General features: G+C 41.3%; 1 protein-coding gene and 2 long non-coding RNA genes across 7 annotated transcripts in view; 2 read left to right on the plus strand and 1 right to left on the minus strand.

Annotated features, from left to right (window-relative positions):
* Positions 1-838: 838 nt before the first annotated feature.
* LOC135415485 (uncharacterized) lies at positions 839-11,208 on the plus strand. Of its 2 annotated transcripts, none has more exons than XR_010431154.1 (4): positions 839-1,025; positions 8,702-9,004; positions 9,507-9,577; positions 11,080-11,208. It is a non-coding gene; the product is annotated as an uncharacterized LOC135415485 (long non-coding RNA). The 2 variants fall into 2 exon arrangements; XR_010431153.1 differs by having other exon boundaries at positions 850-1,025; positions 8,702-8,906.
* LOC135415486 (uncharacterized) lies at positions 4,922-14,480 on the minus strand. Its single transcript, XR_010431155.1, has 2 exons — positions 14,238-14,480; positions 4,922-5,945 (listed from the first exon to the last, which is right to left on the minus strand). It is a non-coding gene; the product is annotated as an uncharacterized LOC135415486 (long non-coding RNA).
* HIPK3 (homeodomain interacting protein kinase 3) overlaps positions 12,603-26,341 on the plus strand; it is a 72,715-nt gene continuing 58,976 nt past the window's right edge. For 2 of the 4 annotated variants that reach the window (XM_064657237.1, XM_064657240.1), the window contains exon 1: positions 12,603-12,737. The gene's annotated coding sequence lies outside the window, so the exon portion shown is untranslated. Of the gene's footprint in view, positions 12,738-13,144; positions 13,497-26,341 lie in introns of those variants that run through there. The other 2 variants (XM_064657238.1, XM_064657239.1) reach the window with 2 other exon arrangements.

Here is a 26,341-nt window from a genome sequence, read left to right on the forward strand (position 1 = left end):
CACAATTTGCAATAACTGCGACATCCCCAATGCCGGGGATGGGATTATATATGTAAGGTTTTCTTAGAGAATAAAATATCTGGAGAGTTTTTATTTTGATTAATACCTAGGTCAGATTCAGCAAGTTTTGAGGTATTTAGCATTTTTTTTCTGGGAAATACTGATGAAACCTGGCTTTCTACTAGGAAAGACTGATTCAACTAAATTGGAAGGATTCGTGAAAGTGTAGTGATTTTTGTAGATATTTGTAATAAATAATGTCAACATGTTGCAATGTAATCAAACTGTTGCATTTAAACCATGTTTTTCTTCCAATGTATTTCAGCTCAATTACTTCTGTGGGCTGACTTGATGTAGAAGGTAGAAGAATCTTTCTACACACATCAAGGCAAACATTTTAGGGGATATGTTCCTTCTTAACCTTATGTCTACTTACCCATTAGCATCAATTAAGCAAGAACAGCATACAGAGAAAGGCTACAGAGAGACAAAATTATTTTAAGGTGTCGGGGAAAAAAAAAATCCATGGATTTCTCATCATGGTTTGTGGAAATTAATTACTTTTAAGCAGCATTACATAAATTCTTGCAAAAGATTACTTTTAATGGTAAAATATATCTAGCTCAGATAAAATAATTCTCTGAGCTAATATTGATTTAGGATTAGAGTGAAAAATAGATTTCCCTTTCTCACATTAAACTAATTCCAAATTAAGATTTAAATTGAAAGGTTAGAAAGAGGTCTCAAAAATAAATCACTTTGGAAGCCTTGCCTTGTTTGTCTAATAAACATCAAGCTTTAAAAATAATGCTCTGAAAAGAAACTAAAGGAAAAGTATGATTCAGAAAGGAGCTTCACCAAAGACATTTTAATGAGTAAGTCTGATTACACATTCACTTAGTGAGGGTAACAAAGTACAAAAGGCAGGGTAAAGTCATTGTAAATAATGCAAATGCAGATGATGCTGGGAATGACAGAGCCGAGTCTGCTGGCCCAGAAGGCATTTTTGAGGCTACTGATGAAAGGTATGAGACACCCTCACTGAAATTAAAGGGGAAAAGGATTAATAACCAGGCTGCTGCAAAAAAGATGCTCCATCACTGATCATAAATGAAGCCAGGAGCTGAATTTTTTTACTTAGGTATATAAAGCAAATCAGTTAAGGGACATGAGTTTAACCAGCTCATTTTTAAGTACGACTTAGTGTAAAGACTACAGACAGTGATTAAATTAGTTTTAAGTGCCTTACACTAAGAAGTACACTGTTAAAGAACTAGATAACTAGGCAATTTCCTATTGTATTTTTAATTAAAGATAGTATTTTGAGCTTGGAATTGAAGCATGAGAAAGTTAATTATTGAATTAAACTAGTGCTTTTCCGTATCGTCTGCTGAGTGCAATGCTATTCTGACTTAAAAGCCTCATATAAGCATTCAAAGTAATCTTTCACACATGTAATAGATACAACTATTTAATAAAAACTGAATGAGGAGCAACTCATACCCTGCTGTGAAATAGTTATTAGTTTCTAGTATAAGACATGAATTTGCATCTGCTGAAGAAATGCATTTAAATGGTAAAGAATGGTTGATGACTGATAGTCACATTTCACATGTTAAACCAAAAATATTTATACTACTTTTAAGTTCACAAGTAAATAGCTGTCATCATGCCAGGCTATAAAAACGCCGATTTCCATGTCTTTATGGTGTGTAATGATGAATGGAAACACACTAACAATCCAGGTTTGTTTGGGTTTTTTTAATACTTTTCTCAGTAAATTTTGATCTCCAAGTACTTGCTCTTGAGGGGATGTGGATGCATGTGTAAACAGTATTTGAAGAAATGGGAAAATATCTGAGTAAAATCTTGATCCCGCCCATGCCGCTGATGTACTTTTTGAAGACTTCAGTAAGACTCGTGTTATATTTTTTGGGCTTTACATGATATACACCTTTTTATCTTTCAGGAGAAAAAAAAAAGTCTTGGCAGCCCTACAATAATGAATAAAACTGACACTGGCAAACCAACTTTGTTCCTTCAGAAAATAAGGGCTCCTGAGGCAGGCAGGCAGCTGGTGCACTGATACGATGCTCCCTACAGTGCTGGCAAACATTGTCTCCTCTTTCCTTGTACTCCCCCCCCCTTTTTCTGTCTGAGTCCATCTGTTATCTCTTGTCTGATACTTAGATGGCAAGTTCCCTAAGATTTAATTTGGAAGCCATCTTTGTGTTTCATATTTTAGGCGACTCCTGACCACGAAATTCAGGTCCGTAATTTGGGCTACTCTGCTCATATTGCTGTCTCTATGTCTGTTAAAATGAATACTACTATTAATACTAATATTCTGGGTATTTCCACTAACTCCATTAATTAGTAATTTAAAGTAAGCGTTGTGAGATTTTGATTGAGCTTTATGTTGTAGTTACAACACACAAAACCTCAGGAGATATTTGAATGAAAATGGAACTTTTACTATTATTCCGGCATTGATCTTAACAGCTGCGTACGTAAGAAACTTGATAAATAAAATATTCGGCGTGCAAATTTTCTTCAGTAATCAATAAGCATCTGGAGCCACATTCATCCTAGAAATAATTCTACTGACCATAATGGATTTGCACCAGGAGTCCATTTAGCCAGAATTGCTTGTGTTGTGCATAGCTGCCCATTAGCTTCCTCTGTACAATCATGTTAGAAAGTTTATGTGCAGCCCTGGTGCTGCTGATGGGCCCAGCCTCTTCCAGAATATGATTAATGGCCAACTGTGCTGGTGGTGATAATAATCATATTGTGTGATTAACAACTGCAAAGAGGAAAAGTAGAAAAAGTAGGAAAACTAAAGGGGTCTCTCTGTGAGGCATAGGGAGGAGAGCAAAACTACTAACAGGGCTACTTGTTTGTGTGTTGGCTGTAGGGCAGGACATGGTACCCTGTGTGCAACGCCTGCAGACATTCCCTCTGTCTCTTGGGGAAACCTGCAGGATTTGTCTCCAAGTAATGAATGACTGCACTTGCACGGTCTGGGATGCTGCTTTCCAAGACCTGTGCATGTCCTTTCCCTGTTTTGTAATCTCTGCTTAAGTATAAGTCATAAGCAAGTGAATGAAAACAGATATAGAAGTAGCTATACATGTGTACACAAAGTACTTACTGCTCAGAATTAAACACCTTAAAACACAAATAGTGTTGCTTTTACTTAGGTTGCTTGGAAAGTCCCCACCTGTTGATTAAGTAATGCTTTTTTCTGTTCTTTATTTTGGGGTATTTCAGCATGTGCCCTAACACTTGCCCTTTTAGCTATGACTTTGAGCTGCTTTTTTGGTATTTTTGTGAACCATGAGTGATAGGTGATGCATTTCCTCACAGGATGCACTTTTATCATATGCTGAAGTACTATCCAGAGTAAGAACTACAGATTACAGTGTTTCCCATTTATGAAATTGAATAACAAATTCAATGAAGGAACAAGGCATATTTTTGATTAAAATGTGTCTACTCCCAGATTTGTATTTTTTATTTTTAAATTATTTTATAAAATGCGTATAGAAAAATAATTAAGTCTAAAAAGATGCTTTTTGACATTGATGCAGGAAAAGGATGAACTAACTTGCACTTATCAAATTGTATTTGTCCAGAATAGCTGTACACATGTGCCTTTTTAAGGTATGGCACAACAAGTCTGAATGGAAGTCCTTCAATCCCTGGCAGATGTACTATTTATGTAACATGTGCCAGTACATTATCCTCTACTGAGATATGCAGTTTGTATTTAAAAAGAAAGCACAGTTTCTACAGTTCTAATACATGCACTGAACCTCAAGACCATTTTTCTGATTTATTTTTTTAAGTCACAAAAATAACTTATTTTTAGAATGATCTCCAGTTGTCTTGAGGCCTTCAGTTAAAGTAGCATCTGAGACTGGAGCTGTGAGCCTTGTCTTGTGCCTCTGTGTCCTGATGGCAATTGTTCCATTATTTGTGATCCCCTCCAAGAGAAAATACAGCAAGATCATTGCAGTGTTATTACGAAACTCTAAGGGTAAAGTCAGAATTTTTGCGTGTACACATTCAGTCAAATCTTACCATGGTCTCCCAAGGCTCAGTCTTCCTGCTCTGCACTTTCTGTCCCTTTGTTTTCTCACCTGTTGTATCTCATTGCTGTTCATTTTAGTTGGGCATGACATGATGTCTGTGACCAGGTTTTTATTTATAGATACCTATTTGCCATTTTCCTTTCCACTTCTCCTGTGTCATATTCTTTAAAACATCAGATCATATATGTGTAGGGCTGTACTGTCTGCTCCAATAACAGACAGTGGTAATTACATCAAAATATGATAAAGCCATAAACCCCGACTGATTTCCTGTCTACTTCACACCAAATCTAATTAAAATGTTACATGAGTAAACATGTCATCTCCATGATGCTGTGATGATAGTTTAGTGTTTTTAACAGTAAACATTTGTTGTTTAATCAAAAGTCTCTGTAAGTCAGAAAACAACATAAGCTTTACGTCTACCTAGCAAAGGCGCGTTAAGAAAAAAGCAAATGAAAATCTTTACAAACCTTTTGCTATCACCAAAATGCATATAAACTGGAAGTGTTACAGGCCAAAGCACCGCCACCACCAACTGCACATGCAGTTGGCTGAGTAGAAATGTTACTTGATCTTCCCCTCCATTGTTTGAAGAGAGATTGCTCGGAGGTGACGGTGTTTTGTGGCCCATAATGACAGTCTGCTGCTATTGTTCCTGTGATGTGATACTTTCTGCCAAGTGTCTCATTACTGGGAGTGGACATGGTGTATTTCACTCGGTCAAAGCAATTCATTAAACTGCTGCTGAACATCACCTTTTCCTTTGGAACGGATTTGGACTGTTACTGGTTTGGAACAGAAAAATAAAATATAAGCACGAGTTAGTTTTTTAACCTTTGGAAAAATTTTATTAGAATATTTGCATCTCTGAATAAACACATTTATAGGAAAACATGCTCTTTGCTAAAGAAGGAAATGGTTTTTTCCTTATAATGGTTTGATCTGTTTTCATAACTCAAATAATTAATACGTGCCTTTTCTGTTGTTCATTTTAGGAGGAGAGTCTCTAATGGGGTAATTTAAATCTTTGGAAGATATTTTTAACTGGTATTTCATTAATGATGTCTCATGGTGGAGGGGAAAATAAGGATATCTGCTTTTAAAAAGTAGGAAAACATATGGATAAGTTCCTGATGTATTAAACTCCTAAGGGAGGGTGTACGTGAACATTTTCAAGCCACGTGCAAGTTGACTCGGGTAAAACTGCTTCTCAGGAGGGATTTGTGCCACAGACAGATTAGCAACAGGACCTTACACCAATGCGACAAAAGGGGGTTTTTGTTCAGTTTGGGTTTTGTTTTTAACATCGTTGGGCTTTAGCTGCTGATAGCAAACCCTGGCTCCGTCCTCAAGTGCTTTCCAGGCGAGGTTGGAGGGACCCAGGTAACGAGGTCATCTTCCGTTTAATTCTAAAATAGGCTCGGATGTGATTCAGGGCTCGCCGGAGTTAAACCAGGCTCCGCTCCCGTGTGCTGCCGTTTGAGGGGGAGTGTGAGATATTCTCCATTAAGATAAAACTTCTCTCTGTCACGGTAAAACAGCCGCCTAAACTAGGAGTCAGTTAATCAGACTATTTACTTTACGGGCTGGCTTTGGAATATGTTGCAAAAGCACAACCCCAGAAATCTTTATTCATGTAAATAGTTTCCTGGAGTCAGTAGACCTGCTAATAAGCAACGAGTCACTTGAGTAATGCAGGATTATGTTTTAATTCTGTAATTTGACAGCCTGCTTATGTTTGATGATGTTTATTTGGAGGAATGATGCATTTTGGAAAGTGAGGTCAGCTGGAACATTTGTGGTCTTCATCTGTCTGCAGCCCTTGATCTTGCCATGTATCAGTCACTAAAAAAAGAAGTGATTACTCAACTGTAAAAATGAAATGGTTGTAATATTAGTGCATACTACCTTATGAATATTCTGAAATGTAGGGTGCAGAGATGATGCTTATTTCAAAACACCAGAAAAACCCCCAAATAGTTGCTATTAAAGATTTTACAAATTAGCACTATCTCATTGGAATTTTAGTTTGAAGTATGTGTGTTTTTTAATTTTAAAAATATTTTTCTCTTCTCTGTAGAAAAAGTGTTTCAATGTGGTTTTAAGTTTTCCTGTAGAGTAAATACTTTTTTCCCAGTGTCTGGATATCATTAATCTGGTAATGGATTATCTTATTTTTCATTGATTGCCGTGGATGTTATATTTCTCAGATTATATCAGATTCTCACCATTTTATGGTGCAGTGTAAAACATATTTGTCCTCTCCAAGCGCCTCAAAACTAGAAAGATACTGTAATTTTGTACACATTTAACATTGGTTAATCCTAACAATCACTTCAAATTATTTTCATGCTGGAGAGAGAAAATAAAAAATGTAATTATTAAGTACACTTACGTGAAAGACACTCAGACACCACAAAGACTAATGACTACAAGAAAGTAGCTATTTAGAAAGACTCTTGCAAGAAAATTTACAGTTTCAAACTACAAATTAACATTATCATGACACATTTCCTGAAGATAGACCCTTCCTTGTGGATCTCCTAAGGTGCATGAGAAATGATCTACTTCTATGGCTCTTACAAAAAGAGGAAATCCAGACTGAAAATGAAAATATAGACTGAAAAATACAATGCTATGATACATTAGCATTTACATGATCTAGTAAAGATATTAAAATGCAATCTCCCATAGGATATTGAATTTCTTTAACTCTTTTTGGTTCTCTTAAATATGAACAAAAACTTAGCATAGTTTAAAACACGGCACTGAAGTATCTGTCAAATCTACACCAATTGATATCATATAAGCACAAGCATTTCACAGTATACCTGAACAAAATCATCTGTGACAATTTGCAGAGTGGCATCTTTTAAAATTATAGTTGTCCCAGTTGGCTGTTTCAACAACTGTGGCCCTTAAAAGAACAATAAGATTGAAAATAAGCAATTATCAAAAAAAAAAAAAAATTAAGAAGAGAAAGAGAGAGAGAGCAAAATTCCATAAATCCTAAATTGAAGTAGTAAATATTTATGCAATCTCAAGATAAATTCTTGATATTTTTTTCACCTCCATGTTTTTTTCAGCTGCTCGGTGTATAATTGTCTCTCATCTATTAAAGGTTAGACTTGATGATCTTGGAGGCCTTTTCCAATTTTAATGATTCTATGATTCTACAGTGCAGTCATTCTGCCTTTCTGTGATGTGAAAAATTAGAGGATTAGTGGTTTAGTTTGGATGAGGTGTGCATTTCATCTCAAGTCAGCCAGCTTTTATCTACATGCTAACCAAAAAGATTTTCAAGATTCCTTCCATGTTTTCTAAGAATTACCATATTAGTCACCCTGTCATTATCTTTATATACAAGACAAGTTAATTTCCCAGGAGTTATCATTAACTGGCAGAATTTGCAATAGCAATGTCAAGATGGTGTGGGAGGTTTCTTGGAACTGGGTTTTAAAGGCTGAGGAAGAAGCAAGCAGAAAGACAGACAATCAGAGGAAAGTTTTTTAATCTGATTTTCTTCTTTGGAAGAGCCACAGTGGATGGCTCCTCATGCAAACCTTGGGACATGCTCAGGGAATGGTGATGACTTCATGAAATGAACACTGGTACGAGCATCCCCTTGCACAAAGGCCCACAAACCACCATGAGCCCTTGGAAGGCGTGTTCTGTGCTTTGCAGCTTTTAAATCTCATGGAGAAGTTGGGCTGTTTAACTTGTAAGTTAAACAGCAAACAATAAACAAATCTCTTTCCCCCTCCAGCCCTTTTTTTTCTTTTTCAGTCCTGTGTTAAAGATGCAAAACAATAAAGTGGAAATAAAAGGTGAAATTTGTGTTTGAATGTCTGTGTTTGTTTTTGCAAACGACTCAGTGTAAACTGCACAGAGAAACCTGCATGTTTTTTTAATTGAGGAAAGACAGTGCTTCTCAACTGACCTTCCAGTCGTTGCAAAAAGAGCAAAGTGTATGTTTGCTTTAAATTTGAAAGTAATTTTCCGTTTACACCCAGCAACAGAACGTTGGATTCTGGATATGTCTAGCAAATGTATCTATGGGGAGGGGAGCTGGGGAACTTTGAACCATGCTTATCTGAATATGATGGTAATCAGTGGAAAGTATAAATTCAGATTTTCTTGTTTTTACAAAAGCACCTATTATCAGTTTAACCCTGACCTCTTTACATGTTTCAGCAGGAATTTCGATCCTGAAAAATTTTAATCCAAATGCACAACATTGAATGGTTGTTTCTCATAATACAAGTCATAATTCAGGGACAGTTGCATCAGTTAAAAAATGCATTAGATAAGGAATTCTTAAGATAAAAAAAATAGTTAACTTTGTCCAGTCTTATCTGTTTTGGAAGGATAAATACCGTAAGCATAAAATATTTCATCCAATTACTGTGAAAAACTGTAAAGTTATACTATAATTTGAAATCCTACCATGAATTAATTCCCTGCTTAACAGATTGGTAAATACTGTGGCAAAAACTAAATACTATGGCCTGAAAGTTTTTTTAAAAAGAAAAATTTCAGTGTACCCTTCCCCTGTTCCACTGTCCTTGGGCTGATCTGTACTTGCTGCTCATGCTCTTCAGGGTCAGGGGAAGGCCTGGATACCTTCAGTGGTTGCCAACCAGCTTCTGGGTTGTTTGGATTTCATAACTTCTACCCAGGAAACTCAACTGAAGCCTGCACAGCTCTCCCTGCTAACTGACAACGAAAAACTCTGCCTTCCTCTTTGTGTCAGCTCTGACGTTCCTGAGCTGCTGCAACTCACCCAAGAAAAGCCTTTTCTGCTGGGTGAGTCGAGTCTGCTAAATGAGAAGTTCAATGTCATCAATGGAGAGTTATCACCAGGAAAATTTAACTGGATGTCTGGAGAGCAGATCAAGGAAATTGTAAGAGACCAGTTCTTTTCACAGTGATGGAGTGTGGCTCGCTGTTTCATGCAACTGCACCCCGTGTTATTAGGGACAGTGCAGGGCCTGGGGGATGGAATTACAGCCCTGTGGTCTTGCCTTCTCCCGTCCTTATCTTTATGGCTTTGCTCTAACAGCAGAGCCTTGCTCGGGACTCAAGTTTGTTCAAAAATTAAGGGTCCAGCTGATATAAACAACTCATAAGCTGATACAAACAACTCGTACTGGCTTGTAAAAAGTGTTTTGATGATATAGCTTATAGCAATTTGGTGAGTAAAACAAATTGTTCTAGCCAAAGAGTTTTTGGTCTGTGTCTACGCTTGGGATTTTGATAACAAAAATAGCACAAAATGTCATTGGTAGGTGTCCTGCCAAAAGCTTCCAGCCTGTGTTTGTCCTTAGATCATCTCTGTTTGCTGCATAATAGATTGCGTCTGTTGGAAATACCTTCTCCTAACCTCTGTTTCTTCTTTTCACTCAGAGCACTCACACAAAACTACTGCTTATCCTCTGCAAAGGCATAGAAAGAAGGAGCAACAAGAGCCTGTGGAGGTGTGTGTTTCAATGCTGAACTGGATAAGTGAATCTAAATGACATGGGCCTCCTTCCACTGAGTTACTTAAGTACTTTGAAACAAAACACTCCCCTCCAAATGGTATCAGTAGTCCACAGTACTTACAGGTGTAACAGGAGTTTCCATATTAACCCCTCAGTTGCCTGCCAAGACAAAATTGGGGCAAAGAACTGCTTACTGTTTTTCAGATGAGAAAAAAAAATCATGTGAGGGCTTCTCAGACACAGTCATATTTGACCTCTGATAGAAATGTTCCTCAGAGTGTTTAAAACTCACTGATAATGTTATCTTGTCATGTGTTGGGGGCAGTTAAAAATGCTTTTGTGGCCAAAGTAGCCCCTACAAGTCACTGACTGATGGGGGGAGGTTCAGCTCTTCAGCTCCTTAGTGGCACTGGCCAGCCCTCACATGCCATTTGGGCCCTAACTCTGATGAAATGTGAGCAACATTCCTTGAACAACAAGGAAGTCTTTAACTGGAACAGCTCCCAGTAAGTACAAATGATGGATCTTCAAAGAGATTCTACGCTCCACGAAAGCAACTGAAGGAGTTTCGAAGAGATTTGAGAGTTTGATTACACACTGATGATACTCCTGTTGCAAGCTGAGGGGAAGCCTAGCTTGATCTAATTAGCAAAGACTAATGTGAGGACAAAACTGACAGTGGTGACATGTTTTGGGAGGTGATGTTTTTTAGCAAATATGACCAACTCAAAAATTTCAGCGAGAGACCAGTACAATAAGAGAGGTTTATGACTCCAAAATCACCCCTTCTTTTCTAAAACTAAATTAAAATGTTTCTAGAAGTTGGTTAAAATTGTGCAAATGTATCCGTGGAGCATTGGATTCATAATTTTGTCTATTTTTAGAGGATCAGTATCGTTCAAGTTTACAACTGTTTTTGGATTGTTTTGGTTATCAAACGATAAGAAGTTGCATGCTGAAAAATGACAAAATTGCAAGAAACAGATCCTAAAAAACAGCTGTAAAAATTATGTTGAGACTAGTCAGTAGATCACAGTTTGGGGTGGTGTGCACCAATTTAAGTTTGCAGATTAAATGGAGATTGAATCAGCATACACTTAATAATTTATTAAGTCATTTTAGAGTTTGTATGGTGAAGTAATCAACAATAATGTTCATCAACATTTATCTTTTGGAACAGATTATATGTTAATCAAATGTATAGCAATAATTCTGCAGGATATTTTTTAGAAGCTTGATTAATATTTATAAAATTAGTAAGCAATATATATGATGAGCAGCTCTTGAGAGCTATAATTTGCTAACATTGACACCCACCCATTTTTCCTCACCCCTAAATTATATGTCTCATTATTTACAAGACTGAGTATTGGTGGTGTTATGGTAGTAACCCTAATGTTAGGTTTTAGTGTTTTAGTATTTCTGTACAACAACTCTGTCTTCTCCGATTAATTAATTCCAATTCTGACTTCACGTCCTAACAATCTTCGTTACAGGGATTGGACCTAAATAAAGGTTAAAAACAAGCAGACGTGTTGAAGATACTAGAACAAGTAGTGAGAAAAAATAGCAGAGTACGTGTAGTTGTGCAAGTAAATAAAGAAATTCTTTGTTATTTTTGGCAAGAGGTGGAGAAGCATGTGATGTCCAGTTGTAGCTTTAGCCAAGGATTTATCTTGGGGCTAAATACTTTATAGGCAAACAGTAATTCCTTTTCACCCCACATCAGCTGAAATACTATTTAGGGCCAAGAATGCTGCTTGCAGAAGTTGACCAGCCCTACAACCAACCACTAATATTCAAGTGATGCATAATATTAGGGGCACGTTGTTACTGAGGGTGTATCCTGTTATTTTGTCAAGACTTGAGCAAGGCAAAATGCTGGACTGTAATGCAGGATGCAAAATGGTCATTACACTTGCTCCGTCCTGTTACCTCTATAGCTAGTGGTGTGTTTGATTGACCGGGCTAATGTGGCAGGGACTGCTCTCCAGGGAAGGATGTCAGACCAGATCTGGAAGGTTGGTGCTTCACAGTTATTTTTCCAGGGTGGGTAGGGGAATCTGTTCACCTTATAAAGCAAGAGCACTCATTTAAATGAATTTGGGACTTCACATGTTCGCTCTCATCTTGACATCTATCTAAGCTGCGGGTCTTGAGAGTCAGGCCTTTCCCCTGGCACCAGTTGCCTCATTGCCATGTACTTTACGTATCTGAGAATGTTATGGGGAGTTGGCAGCTGACGAGGTGGGAAGAGGAGCTCACCATTTGGGGTGTGATGGTTAGAATGACCGTCACTGGGGGATTTACAGGTGCTCCTCGCGGAGCTCTCACACGCCCGCCTTCCTCCGGGTAGTGACGGACCGGGGCGGGCAGAGGAGAGTTCGCGGTAGGAGCATCTCAACTTGTTCTCGCAGGGCTTCCCGGGGGTACCGTCAGCCGGTGGCGAGGAGGCAGGTGACGGCCACGGCGATGGGCACGGTGACCGCCACACACCTGCCCCGGCCCGTGGGTGCGGGAGGGCAGGAGAAGCGCCGGGGAGGAGCCGGGTCCGTGCGCTGACAGAGGCTCGGGGCGGCGGCGGGGGCGGCCCCGGCTGCGGCGGGCGGCGCTCGGCGGGGCCGGGCGGGGGCGCTGCCGCCGGGCCGGGCTGGGCCGGGCGGGCGGCGGGAGCGCCCCGCAGGCAGCGCCGCGGGGCTGGGTGGGGGCCGGGGCGCGCCCGAGCGGGGCTGGGCCGGCGCCCCCTCCGCTGCGCTCGGCGGGGCCGCGTCCCGCCGCTCCGGGGCGATGGGCGGCGGCGGGCGCCGCTAGGCCGCCGCGGGCAGGGCGGCGGCGGAGGCGGGAGGAGGCGGAGGCGGAGGAGGCGGCGGCCGGGGGCGGGCTGGGTCCCTCCCCGGGAAGATGAGGCGGAGGCCCGGTCTGCCGAGCGGGCTGAGCTGGGGCTCTTCCCTCCCAGCCGCCAGGACAAGATGGCAGCGGCCGAGGCGGCGGCGGCAGCAGCGGCAGCAGGAGCAGCAGCAGCGAGAGCAGCAGGAGCGGCGGGGCTGAGCGGCTGAGCCCGCCCGGGGCGGCGCTTCCCCGGGGCGCTCCCGGACATGCCCAGGGCGGCGGCGGCAGCTCCAGCGCGGACGCCAGCGCGGCCCGACCCGTGAAGGTGAGCGGCGGGCAGCGAGCGGGGCCGGCCCCGCCGGGCGGGCAGCGGCGCTGCCTCCGCCGCCGGCGATCGGCCCCTTCCCGCGGGGGCTCCGGGGCGCTCCCGGCCCCTCTTGCCCGGAGCCCCCGCCGCCCTCGCCGAGCCCGAGCAGCGCCGCTCCTCCTCCCCGTCGCCTTCGTCCCCGAAGTTCCCCCTTCCCCCGAGCAGCTCCGGGTGCCGGGCGAGGCCGCCGCCGCCCGGCGGGGGAGGCGTGTCCGCCCCTCGCCCGCTGCCGGCGGCGGCGCTGCCCCGCTCCCTTCCCTGGCGGGCGCTGCCCCGGCGCTGCCCCGCTCCCCTCCCGGGAGCCGCCTCCTCCTCCTCCTCCTCCTCCTGCCTTGTATGGACCCGGCCGGCGGGGGGTCCCGCGGGTGGTGCCCGGGCGCGGCTCCGCCCGCTCTCGGGTCCTGCTCGGCTTTCGCAGCCGCGGTGGCTCCGCGTAGTCCCGGCGGGACTCGCCCCTCGCCCTGACCCCTGAGGAGACACCCGCGGGACCCCTCCTGCGCCGTGGGGGGAGCTGGGGCGGCAAATGGTGCCCAGGGCCGGGGTAAATAGCAGCAACTGGAAAGGAAGCGGACGCTTTAAAATTTGGTCAGTTCCCAAGAGCGAGCTCCGTGAAAAACGGAGGGGTTTTATTGCTGGAGGCTTTGCCGTAATGGTTGCGGCAGGGATTGTGCGGGGTTTGTTCTGGATTCGTCGCGATATCAATTGTAAAACTGGCAGGTGCGTTTGCATGTGCTTACCGCTGTAGGAAACAGTGATGGGGGTTTTTAAAAATATTTTTATTTAAATTAAGCCCTCCGTCGTCAGTGCTATGTGCTTACGTGTATATAAATATCTTTCTTTTGAGGCTATACTTTTGTTACTAACTGTTGCGTCGGACTTGAAATTTCAGAAACAGCAGTCGTTTCTTTTTTTTGTTAACTTAGTTGTTTTGAGACTCCCAGGCTTGCCTTCCCAGAAATTATGTGGTGCTCTGATGTTTTTACATCTTCCTGCTACTGTATAACCTTGTTTATTTCGGTTTAGTATCTTTAAATTACCTCTCATGTTAATAACATTTTTTTTCCACAACTACATTAAGTAATGTATATTGATATACAATGCACATTGATAATGTACATTGATAACAATGCATATTTCTGTGGTTGTTTTTTTTTTCCCCCCCAGTATTACGTCCCATTACATCATTTGCAGAAAGTTTAATCTCTGGTTGATTTCACACAAAGTAGAAAAGCCTGGCTGGACTATGAATACTTACTTTCTGATATAATGATTCTATAACAGAGTTAATCTGCTAAAGGTTCCTATAAACTAAGTTTAAAATACACGCAGTAACTGTCTAATAAGCGTGGCAGCCAGCAAAGAGATTAATTAAGCACCTGGAAAATAGGTCAATACTGTATTACGAAGTGGCAGAGTGAGATCGCAGATAAATAGAGCAAAGTGTTAACGTGGACTTACCGGGAGAAAAGTGATACCGATATAACAGCGGTGACGGCTTTATCTGTGCTGCCGCGGACCATTTATGGTAGCGGCGCGGTGAGGTGATGTTTACAGTCATGTAAAACAGGAATTAGGCAGAGTTTTCACTGAATGCACTTGTTACCGGGCACTTCTGTTGCAGTGCGAGTTCTGCTGCTTGCTCGGGGTGTGGCACCGGTTGTGCTTGTAAATTATTTTTTCATGGATATATTTGGCTGGACGCTCTAATTCCGATTGTGGTGGTGGTGGCGGCGTGTGGCTCTCCGGGCTTGAGGACGATTTGTAATTGGACGGATTCCATCAGCTGGAATAAAGTTTCATTGAAAAATTGCTCGGGAAGCTGCCCCTGACCTGGGGTTCTCTGCCGGTACTTGTGATTTTTCTTTGTTTAGGGTTTTTCGTGTTTGTGTGCTTCCTCCCTCCTGTCTTTCAAACAACTACCTACAGAAATAGGGAAATGAGACCAGCTCTGCATAACGAGATAGCAGAGACAAAGACAGGGTGTGGGGAAGGAGAGTGAGCTTGCAACTCACTCATCTTAACAGAACTGACTCATAGAAATATTGGAATTTGCACGTGCTGCTTTTCTTGTTGTGTCCTCCAGTTGGTAGCAGTTGCTTCAAAACAAACGTTGTTTGGGAGGTGATTTTTTCCAAAAGCATCTGTCAGACTGATTGTCGATCTGCTTATGGGGATGGGAGGCTGAGCAGTGCTTCTGGAGGCAGAGGGTTGGCTTACCAGTTCCTGGGTGGAAGAGAATTAACTATGCTTAATTCTTGTGCAAAGCCCAATCTAAACGTGTAGGAAATGTCAGGCTGTGTTTCTCTGAGCTTGTGTGTTTAGGTATGTACCTCTCTGTACTATTTTAAGGGATTGCAGACTTCCTGTTTTTTAGAATAGCTTTCCTTTTAACAGTATATATTCCCTTTCTTGTATTTTCTGTTTTGCCAGCATGCAGATCATAGCAACAAAGGCCCTTTTGACAAAGCAGCGCATTTTGAAACAGGAATTTTGTAGTTGGCTTTCTTACGTGTGTGTGGGAAGAACAGCACTACTAACGGGATCAGTGCTGTCGTTTGGGGCCGAATTGGAGGAATATTTGTATTTTGGAGGAATGTTAAATACAGATGGAGCAAGTCCTTTTAGTTGAGCTAAATGTTGCTGTTGCAGTGTGAGGTCTGTGAGGTATCGTGGCCTGAATGCTGTGTACATACAGAGTAGTTACTGTAGGCAGTGTCACTTTTTGCCCAGAACTCTGGGGAATAAAGCAGAGGACAGCTATACTTTTCTTTTTTTTTTTTTTTTTTTTTAAATTAGATAAGCCTTAGCTGCTCTGGATAATGATATCATCCAATATGCAGGAGCATTACAGCTGAGGTAAACTGCTCTGCCCACTGACAGAAGTATGAGTTGGGCAGAGCAGGCCTGATATCACCTGGTGATACTCGGCCGAGGGAAGAAGAAACACGGAGGGAGGATGGTGGCGATACCAACATTGACCTGTTATGAGTTTGCTGTTGAATTTTGTGAAATAGCTTCCACCTATCAGACCTCAGAAAGGCTTGTGTGTGCCATTTTGTGTTTTCCGAGGTTTTTTCAATTCCCTGGTGATGTTACTCAGTGCAGTTAGAGGAGACTTTCAGAAGTCTTGGCATGGGATTGATCTGATGAAGAAAACATCCTTAGTGCTTCTTCATTGTAACTGTGATGGTCCTGTAGATGTGTTATGTAAACTCACAGCTGCTCTAACTATTACATTTTCCTGCCTTTGAAAGTGAGGGAAATAAGAGTTCAGCTTGATGCTGGGGAGCTTTTACTAAGTTAATGTCTCTGTTCCTAAGTCACTGAAATATTTATATTTCTTCAGATCTCTTCAGTGACGATCAGAGGTGGAGTGGAAAATAATGTATTACTTTCAATAGGTCCTGAAAGAAAAGCTCATTTTTTGGGTAAGTGTGAGATGGATCTCTAGGTATCTCAAACTGTATTTCAGAACTCTGGCTGGGTTAAGCACAAAACCAAACATGAGGAATTGAGCACTGAGCATGTTAGAGATGGCTGCTGAGTGTACAGTGCACCTGAAATGACCATGTTAACTCGATTTAAAGCAACTTTAAATAGCTAGTCCTATGATATGGGTTAGTAATGGGTTACCTTTTCTGACTTGTACAGGCAGTGAACACCCTCTTTTTGACCTGAAATAACCTATAATGAAGGATAAAGCCTAGAAAATCCTGTTACCTGTTCTTGGCTTCCCCTACCCTCCCATGGACTGTTTTAATTTAGAGCCTCTACCTCTTCAACAGATTTCTAGAGAAATTGTAGCTCTGTTTTTTTTCAGAGGCACTAAGTTTTGAGTGACAGGTGAGCAGGGGAACAACATGTAATTATGAAAGTGGATTTTTGTTGGTGACTTTATTTGATAGCATTTCCTACAGGGCTGTTCTTTCCCCCCTCCCCTTAATTCTTCAGTTGTTTCATTTCAATATAATGAACGTTGAAAAAGATGGCAAGAGTTGGTGTGAGCCTTGGGTTTAGATGCAGTTTGGGAATAGTCTTTGTACAGTTTTGTAGTATTTTTTCACATTATGTCACTTTTTTTCATATACTGTCTTAATATTCCACTTAATTTTTGAGAGTGGATAACTTTCTGAAAAATGGGAGTTAGTCTCTAGCATAGCAGTTGTGCTTGGAAAAGGAAGAAGAGCCAAATAACTGAACTGTTTTTTAAGCAAGTCAACTCATGTAGTTCAGTTCTGTTATTTTTCTTATGCTTTGACTTGGAGTTGTGTAATTTCAAAATACCTCTCCCTATATCATTAACTATACATATTTTTTAGGTCCAGTATTATGTAAACTTTTTGTACAGTCTTTTTCACCTTATGTTTTCGGAAAAAGATTAGAAAATATTCCTTTTTGTAAATAAGGAATATATTCCTGTTTTTCCCTTTTCTCCAGCTCTCTTGTGTTCTACAATATTTGGGTGTAATAAGATGAAGCGTAGAAAAATGTTAAGTTCAAGTTCCAAAACACAACAATAAAATAAGATGCAGTGAAATATCAAAAGACAAAACAGACACAACAAATAAATTCCTGTATTTTAGTGTGATCAAAGCCACAGCAACTCTCAATATTAAAAAAGTAGTTTGATTCTTATGTACAGAGTACTGTTATTAAATGTTATGAAGGACACTCCCATCAAAATCTGTCTTTAAAATCAGTAATCTTAAACTCATATGACTCTTTCCACTCTTACTAAATCAATTTAACGGTTGTAGAAAACTTTTTAGTGCTTTTTAAAAGCACGTTCCAGGTTAAATGCGAACAATGCTTTTAATGTAAAAAGTCAGTGATTGTCAAATGAAAATCTCTTTGTATTTGTATAAACATCACCTGCTGAATATGTACAGCACCTCAGTAACTACCCATTTAGAATAAGGGGTGGAAAGCTTAGGGACAAAAAAGCTCAGGTCCTAATACCTATGCAGAATTCCATAAACATCACCATTAAAAGAGGAGGATGTAGCTGCTGGTTGGAGATGCCCACAGTCACTTTCCATGTCTGTGGGAAACCACTCTGTAATCCACTGATCCTGCTCTGTTCTGGAGGCTGTGCTGCTTTAGGTTACCAGGCCCTGCTGTCCTGGAGCTGATTTTTATGTGACAGGGACACTTTAACTTCCAAGGAACTTAAATTGCTGGGTGAGGCAAGATTTTTATCACAAAGCTTGGCTTGGCTGTTGCCTTGGGGCAAGCTGGGACCAGTACCTGAGAAAACTTGCTTTGGGTTGTTTTAGGGGTTTACTTTTGGTTTTACTTGACTCTCAGTTAGAAGGTGAACTGAGAAATGAAATTGGGTCTCCTCACCATGATGAAGTGAGATGTCAAAACTGGTCCTTGGGCAGGAAGAATTGCCAGGAGAACAACTTCAGCTGGGATTGTGATAACTGGTGCAGCTGTGCTCTGTGCGGGGCTGGAGTGTCTTCATTGCAAAGATGTTTGCTGCTTTTATTAGTGTGACCAGATCCCTCCAGGCCTGCTCCCTCGGGATGTGGATGTCAGCTGACATCTGAACCTTTCCCCGTTCCTGCTGGAATAGACTGAAGCAAGTGCCTGCCCACAGAAAGGACCCAGTGTAGGCTTGAGGTCTGCATGGGAAAGCTCACCTATAAAGGCAAAAGTGCAGAGTGGAAACCAACTTCAGTGCCAATAAGTGTTAAAAAAAATCGCTATATTCATATTTCCCCCAAATATCAAAAGCTAACTCCTGTGATACCAATATGATTGCAATCATAGCTAAAAAGGTAAATAAAACAATACTTCAAGCAAAGAAACTTTTCTTACTGGCGATCTAAGCTCCCTTTGGAAACTAAGAGTGACCACTAGTATCACATATTCATAAATATTATCTATCTGAAACTTTATTTATTTACTTTTACAAAAGTAATTTACTTTTTCATATGTAGATACAAACCTACATTTCTTCTGTTGTGTTTCCAGTCTCAACAGTGTTATTTACTACCTTGTTTTGGTCCTTTGTCAGTGTTTTTTTAAAAAAATGCTGTTAACCTTTACCTAATTCTGCTAGTTTGAGTAAAACATGTTCTTTTTTTTTTTTCCTCTTTCATATGATGCAGGGTTTGTCTGTGTTGGCACACAACAATTGGTGGAACTTGCACAACTTCCAGAAGCCTTTTTAGTTGTTTCTTGTAAGATGCCTTTCTGCCTTTTTGACTGAAATGCTGTTAATGTGCATCATTGTCTTGTAAACATCTTCCTTCCTGTGTTTTCCTAGAAACTTCAGTCATCTGCTGCTTTCTACCCTTTTCCTTTCAATTATTCTTTTCTTTCTTTTTTTTTTTTGAACTATTAGAATTGGTTGCTTGTCTACAGTCTGTCTGTTCCATTTGAGGTTTTTTCCACGTATTGTTTTTGAAGATTTAAACTACTTATAGGGATAGAAGAAGTTCTCACAAGATCTTTATTTTTCAGTATTTGAATCTGTTAAATGCAGGAATTTTGGTGTTTGGGATCTTACTTGTGAACCCCTTGAGAAGGAAGCAGCTTTGTTCCTAAGAGGAGAAAAAAGCTCCTTGCCTCCTCTTTCCCTGTCTGTTAATATCAACTTACTTAGTGATTCATGAAATTAATTGATATTCAGTCTAATAGGAATGGATTGCTTTCATGAGATGCTAAAGGGGTGTTTTTAATACCTTTTCTATTTGGCTTTTGTAATGTGCTGTGGGCAGACTTCTTCCTTTGACTGTGTCAGCTCTGAGCCCTGCAAGAGGACATGGTGGGAGTTTTTCTCAAGAAAGACTTTGGAAGCTCTTTGGGACAAGTGCTCCTTGAGACTAAACGTGTTTTTAAAACTTGGTTGCAGAGATGTCTAAACATTCTTTTGAAGACTAAAATAAGAGTGATCGTTAAAAGTTTATTTATGCCACAAATGGGAAGATTATTAAACATGGAAGGGAATACAACAGAGAAAAAAAGAGATGGACATTTACCAGTATTATTATGACCCCCAGCTAGTGGGGTCATGTGCTGCATGTAATCTTGCCTTTCTTTTTGCCTTTCTGTAGAGTTAAATCAATAAGTTTCTGTGCATAGAGAAGATGGAGAAATTTCTTGCACTGGTGGCTTTGGGAAACATTATAATATGGGTTGCTGCAGTTATTGATTCATTAGGAGGCAAGAGGCTGATCCTTCTGTGAGACAGTATGCATTTCTAATGCACTGATTTTTACCTGTAGGAAATGCTGCTTCCTCTGCATCCTTAGAAATCTGAAAAAGGTAAACACCTCTTTTTCCTCTGTTCTTTCTTTCTTTATTGTTCTACATATGCCATATCTAATTTATACAGCTATTTTCGGTAAGCAACTAATGCTATTTTCATGACAACGTTGCTTACAATGAAAGAAAAACTCCTGATATATAAAGGCAGAATAATCAAACTCCTTTTAACTAAGGAATTTTTATTATGGGAAATATACTAGGACTTGGAAGAGTTTTTTTTTCTGTCTGTGTATATATACAAATACCTTTCAAACGTATACTTACTATGTGTATGTGTATTTATCTCAATGTGTATATGTTTGAAAGTTGTTACTGGATGTAGCTGAGGCAACTGACCTGAAAACTGCAGCAGAAAAAGATCAATCAAGGTAAGCATGTTGACTTAAATGCCTTAATTATTTTGCAGTTAAGTCAGATTTAAAAAAAAAAAAAAAGGCTAAGGTTCTTATTTACTCTAATATTTTTATTGCAAAAGGAGATGAATATGCTCTGGGAAGAGAGACTGATTTTCTTTTTTTTTTTTTCCCCATGTGTTTGGGGAAAGTTCTAACTCAAACATTACTTACTGCTGGGTAATTCTCAATGTGTAGGCAGCAGTTGTATTCACCTCCTTGATACAGGAGGGCCTGATTTGCAAATTTTTGCATCGCGTGTCAGACTCAATGAGCTCGACAGGCCATTTGTGTGTGTGCTGTTGCAAACTTAACGTGCAAGTCCTGTGGAGAGAACAGTAATTTTGTATTGTTGTGCTGGTTTATGGTGTATTCTTTTGTTTTGTCCAGGGGAAAATCTTTTACGGTAAGAGGGAGAAAGACCATTTTGGATGAATTTCCTCCACTTTGAATAGTTTAGAGGACTTGATGAACTTTAGGTGAATAGGACCCCTTGATGTGCATGCATGTAGATACCTCAGCATGTGGAGCTGAGGTATCTACAAGGGAAACAGCCCTCTTGATTTATAGCCTTACAGGAGCTGCATTTGATACTGTCTAGAGCTATGCTAAAATGAAGCTTCTAAATAAATTGCTTAGTGGGGTTGGTCCATTTCTGTTTTTAAAAAAAGCCCAGCAGACTTAAGAAGGCAAAATTAAGCAATGAAACAAAAATAAAATTACTGGAAATAAGAAGGAAGACAGGCACACATGTGTAAGAAGTTTGTTTGTTTTAAAAAGACAGCGGCATTTGAACAGGTGATATACCAACCAGCAGTTTGGGCTAATCCCCTCTATCAAATTTTATTTCTGCCTTAGGGAAGGTGGCAAAATCTTTTGGAAACACTTACAGCAATGGAAAAAGTGTGGCTTTACGCCCTGCCTCTCTACTCACCTCGATCCCTCTTGCTCTTGTGACAGACAGCAGCAGTGGTTTGAACAGATCCTTCAGCACTACTGTGGTGGGGAACGCGAAGGTGTGGGCTCTCCTAAATACCACTGTTCTGGACTTTTATTTCAGCGTGCCTACTGTTTCCAGGTTCTAAAAGAATTAGCCTTTTAAAAGAAGAGATTAGGCTGGCGAAGCCCTGGCTGGTTGAAATGCGCTGTTTGTGTTGATGGAGGCACATTCTGATTTGGAGGGCATGTTCTCATTCGGGGCTGATGGCTGATACTGCACTGCTTGTGCTTTGCTTTTCAGTTGGACGACAGCATCTTGCCCAGAGGAAAAAAAAAGTGCTTGAAGTACTGTTTCATTTATCTTCTTAGCTATGATTGCAGTCATATCACAAGATTTAGCTTTTGATATTTGCGGAAAACGTGAATATAGCCATTGTATTCTTGAGTAGTGCTACTGGCACTAACGACAGCGTTGAGTCATAGGAGTTCACTCTGATATTTTATATAAAATATGTGTTCAGTGTATGGCGTCAGTTCTACTTCCGAGTATCGAGACAATGGTGCAATTGAGACTAGTTTGTATCACACTTAAATGAATTTAGATTTTCCGTTTCTGGTATTAATGCAGCATCGGTAGTGCCTGACTAAAAATATCTCTGATGTTGTACAAATCTAAAGTCAGCTCTGTAACATTTTTCTTAGGTGTTTAGTAACTAAGTTTTACAAATGCAAAATTTAATCCCTGTATCATTTGCTTCCCGCTAAGACTCTCCCCAAGCTTGCAACCAACCTTTGGCCTTTCAGCCTTGACCTTTGCCACTGACCTGTGCAGGACTGAGGCTTTATGTTGGGCAAAGGCTGCCATCAGCTCAACTGAATTTTCTTGGTGTACGATGGGCCAAAATTCTGGAGCTTGGAAATATCTTGTGTGTTTTAATCAAAGACTGTAATAATTTTTTTTTTTTTGTCATTAAACTTGCGTACCTCTGGTTGCTACCCCTGGAACTTGGTGTTGGCTTTTTTTGTGAGGTATCATCAGCTGCCTCTGCATCTCAGAGTTTTCTGTGGTGGAGTGTGTGTGTGCCTGTGCAGTTCATGTCTAGAATTGCCTCTGTGGTTACGCAAGGAAACGATTCACATGGCATGTGTTACTTGAAACAGCTTCATGCTTTCTCCTTTGCTCTGCTCCCTCCCTTCCGTGGGTCACAGATCTGCTCACAGAGCTGGTTTTGAGGTGGCCAGAGGGTGGGAGGACTCTCTGGGCTTGTATTTCTGGACACTTTGCCCTGTCTGTGGATCTTTTCCTGTATAAATTGCACGAAACCTCAATTGCCAGTGCTTTGTCAGTAATCGTAGGGCTGGAGTAAGGGAATTCCTCAGGGTGAACGGGTCATGGGTATGAAAGTACTCGGATCAGTACAGCTTGTTCGGCTACATATCCAAAATAAACAATGGCATAGAGGTGCTGCTACTACTGGTAATTAAGTTTCTTCTGGGGGGGGAAAGAGAGGGCACCCAATTCAGATCTCTATTTGCTAAATAACTGGCGAAGTTGAGTGTCAGCTAATGCAAAAAGAGCAATTGTTTTACCTGGGAAAAGCGGCAGTTAGTATCCTTAGTGTTTCCAAAGTGATGCATAATGTAAACAAAACATTGCGTAAGCACCCGCCGCTCAAATTGAGCATTTGCTGGAAGTTCCTGAGCTTTTAGAAAGCCTCCCTCGATGCCCCAGCTGCGCTGCGAGAAGGGTGCAAATATGTTGGAACCGGTTCTTGCCGATGGAGGCCCTAAAGAAGTGGGAAAACAAGTTTTCTTGAGTTACAGTTTAACTCTGTTATTAGGTGGGTGCCGCTGGCTGGGCTTTGCCTGCCGGGGATTTACTACGCCGGCAACAACAGGGTGATTGCACCGCTTGGGGCAGGCAAAAGGAGCTGTGTATTTTGCAGACGACTTAAGGGTGTAATGTGGCAATTCCTCTTCAGCTCGTGGCCTTTCTAACTAGTTACTCTGCTACACACCCGCCTCACTCGGTCATGAGGAAATGTCAGTGTATGGTTAATTATTAATGGTGGTCAGGCCTGAAACAGCCTGTGCCTGTCGAGGTTGTCCCAGTCTGCCAAGTTGGTCGTGTTCCTAAATTTGCCTAGAACTGCCAGCATTGTTACAGTTAGGTGAACATTAGCAAGATGTTAAGCAGAGGGGTTTCATTTTGCTGAGACACGTCTGTGTGGTTTGTTACTCAGTTTCTGTAGAGAGAAGCCTGACTGAGGGGGGGGCAAATAGTAAAGTGCCACCAGTCCATTGACATCGCTTTGTGAAAGTGCATTTATTAGTTTATTTAAATGAATTAACAATGAATTTACGTACTTCATTAGTTTGTTGGTACTTTCTTCAGAAGCACAGAATTCCCAGTCTTAACTCTGATCAGAAGTCACACATTTTATGTAGTTTAATGTTTAATAAGCCAATGTAGTCTTCCCAGTTCTCCGTGCTTGAAACCAAGAAGACTCATTCCTTCGAAGGAAGCCTGTCTAGAGGTGATAATATTTGGTAGGTGTCTCAAGACAGACTTTCTCTTCCACATCCCCTGCAGTATTCACTGGCAGTGTCTGGCATGTGAGGCAACCTCAGTATTGGAGAATGCAAACTGGAGAACTCTAGAGTCAACCTCAGCTTGTGTGTGCCACTGCTCAGGAGCAGTCATTGTGCTGGAGGGAAGTTATGATGCTCTCCTTGCACTTGAGGGAGGAGAAGAGGGCTTTAAAAATGGGTTTAGGGGGAACAGACAGGCTTCCCTGCAACTAAAACTGAAAGACAGGTCTGAAACTACTCAAGTAGCTGGAGGCTACCTGTGTAGCTGTCTTATGTCACCTGGGGATTGCACTTTTCAGTCCATCTTCTGATGGTTTTGTTTACTCTGCTTTGATTTGCATTCCGAAGGGGTCTTCTAGTGCATGCCTTTGGTTTTTTAAAATTCTTAAATTTTAAAATGGAAGATATGCACCAGGTGCTCATGAGTGTTTGGGCTCAAGTAACCTCCCTGAAATGAGAATAGAAAGAAGGGTTTTGTTTTCCTTTGGCACTGGCTGCTTTGCTCTGCACATCCCTCTCTTATTCTGCTGCTGGACTTGTTAATGTAGATGTAGCCTGACAAGCTTCAGTTTGTACGAGGAAGTGGGAATAGTCTCTCTAAGAACTGTGCAGAAAGATGGATAAACTCAGTGAAATGTTTTGTGACAAGAGGGGGAAGAAAGATCCACTCTGGTAGGTGGAAATGTGCTGTATTTTTTTCTTCTGCTAGGAGACCTGGTAAAAAAAATAACAACAAAAAAACCCTGCAACATGATAAGTCTTTACTCTTTCCAGTGTAGCTATACATAGGATTGCATTGTAACCTGAATCCCCCAAAATAGTAAAAAAAACCCCTAAAAATCCGCACAAGCAAACCAACACAGGAAAAAAACAGAACCAAAAAACCAAACCACCCACAACCCCAAACCAACAAAAAAGCCCCCACACTATGGCAGTGCTGTTATAGTAGAGGCTGTTGTGGTATTTTCCCTTTCTCTTCAAGGTTTGTTGTGCAGCTCTGCTGACTGTGGGGCTTTGTTTTCGTCCGGGTAGGGGCAAATCAATCCTATTTATAAACTTAGTTTCTCAAAACAGAGGCCTCCAGAAACTGGTTGTGTTGGATTAGTTACATGATGCTCTGTTGGATTTCTCTGCATATATGTTAATGTAGAGCGAGGAAGGTGCCCCTGTCTGAAATGTGTACTGAGCACTGCGTATGAGTGCGTGGCAGGGGTCTTTAAGCAGTCTCAGGTGCAGGATTTTCATGCACCTGTTTCACAGGAACACCTCATTCATTGGTCTTATGAAGACGTTGTAGCTTGTCCAAATGAGATTGACATCTTGAAGCGTATGTTTAAAAAAAAACACAAGCAAAATAATGGAGCTACCAAAGAAGTGTTTAGGGGAAGGTAAGAAATGAGATGCTTCTACAAAAACCAAGACCATTTTTATTTTTCTGGAGTAAAATTTTACTGTTTTTTGTTCAGTCGGATTTAGTGCAGTTCATTATTGTATCCAAGGTTGTTCTTCCAGGGTATGTTATCTCTTCTATTTAGTGCTTAATTATAATTTTTTTTGGAGTTGCTGCAAATGTTCTTGTGATAACTCAGTAAACACTTCTTATCTGAGAACAGAGCTGTTACTGTGGTTGGAGTTCAGGGTCATGTAGTTAAGTCTGTAAGAAACACACAAACTCCAAAAGATGATAGATAGCCTGGCTTTTTTTGTCCAACTGAAATTAATGTTAAAGCTGGGACTGTGTGCTTCCAGAGCTTCTGGACTGGTTTGAACAGCATGAGCTATAGAAAACTTGCACTTTTTTTGAATGCCAGTGGTCTCAATAGGCTCAGGTGAGGATTTGAGTTGTCCTCTGGCCATGCTAGAGGACTGTCCTCCCCCTGTTCCCCCCACACTGTGTTGTTGTCATGTCTTCTGAAAACATCCTTAACTGCAGTGTGGGTTTATTTCTTTTTTTTAAAGTAACCATCCTCATTTAATGCCCTCAGCTTTGGTGATGTGCTCGCACGGGCAAATACCTTCTCCAGAAGTGAAATGTTGGGAACGTTTGCTGTTTGGTTATGGCAGATCCAGGGCAAATGGACCTGCTGGGGTTGCTGCAGCTTAGCCAGCCTCTCTCCTCTGGGCCAGACATCCAGCTCCCTCCTGTTTGGAAGTGCACTGGACCTGTTTCTGCCCAGGAGCTTAGTGGTATGGCTGTGCCTCTGGGCTGGCTCAGCATTTAGATTTGTCTCTGAGTCATGAAGGTGATGCTGGGCCTCTGAACCCTCCTGTCAGCAAACTGTAGGATAACATGCCAGTCCTTGAGAAGAGGGACAGTTTCTTTGCTTTTGAAGTGTAAAAGTTTTTTGAAGTTGTATATTT

Source organism: Pseudopipra pipra, chromosome 6, assembly GCF_036250125.1.
Source record: "Pseudopipra pipra isolate bDixPip1 chromosome 6, bDixPip1.hap1, whole genome shotgun sequence".
In the NCBI taxonomy this organism is placed as follows: domain Eukaryota; kingdom Metazoa; phylum Chordata; class Aves; order Passeriformes; family Pipridae; genus Pseudopipra; species Pseudopipra pipra.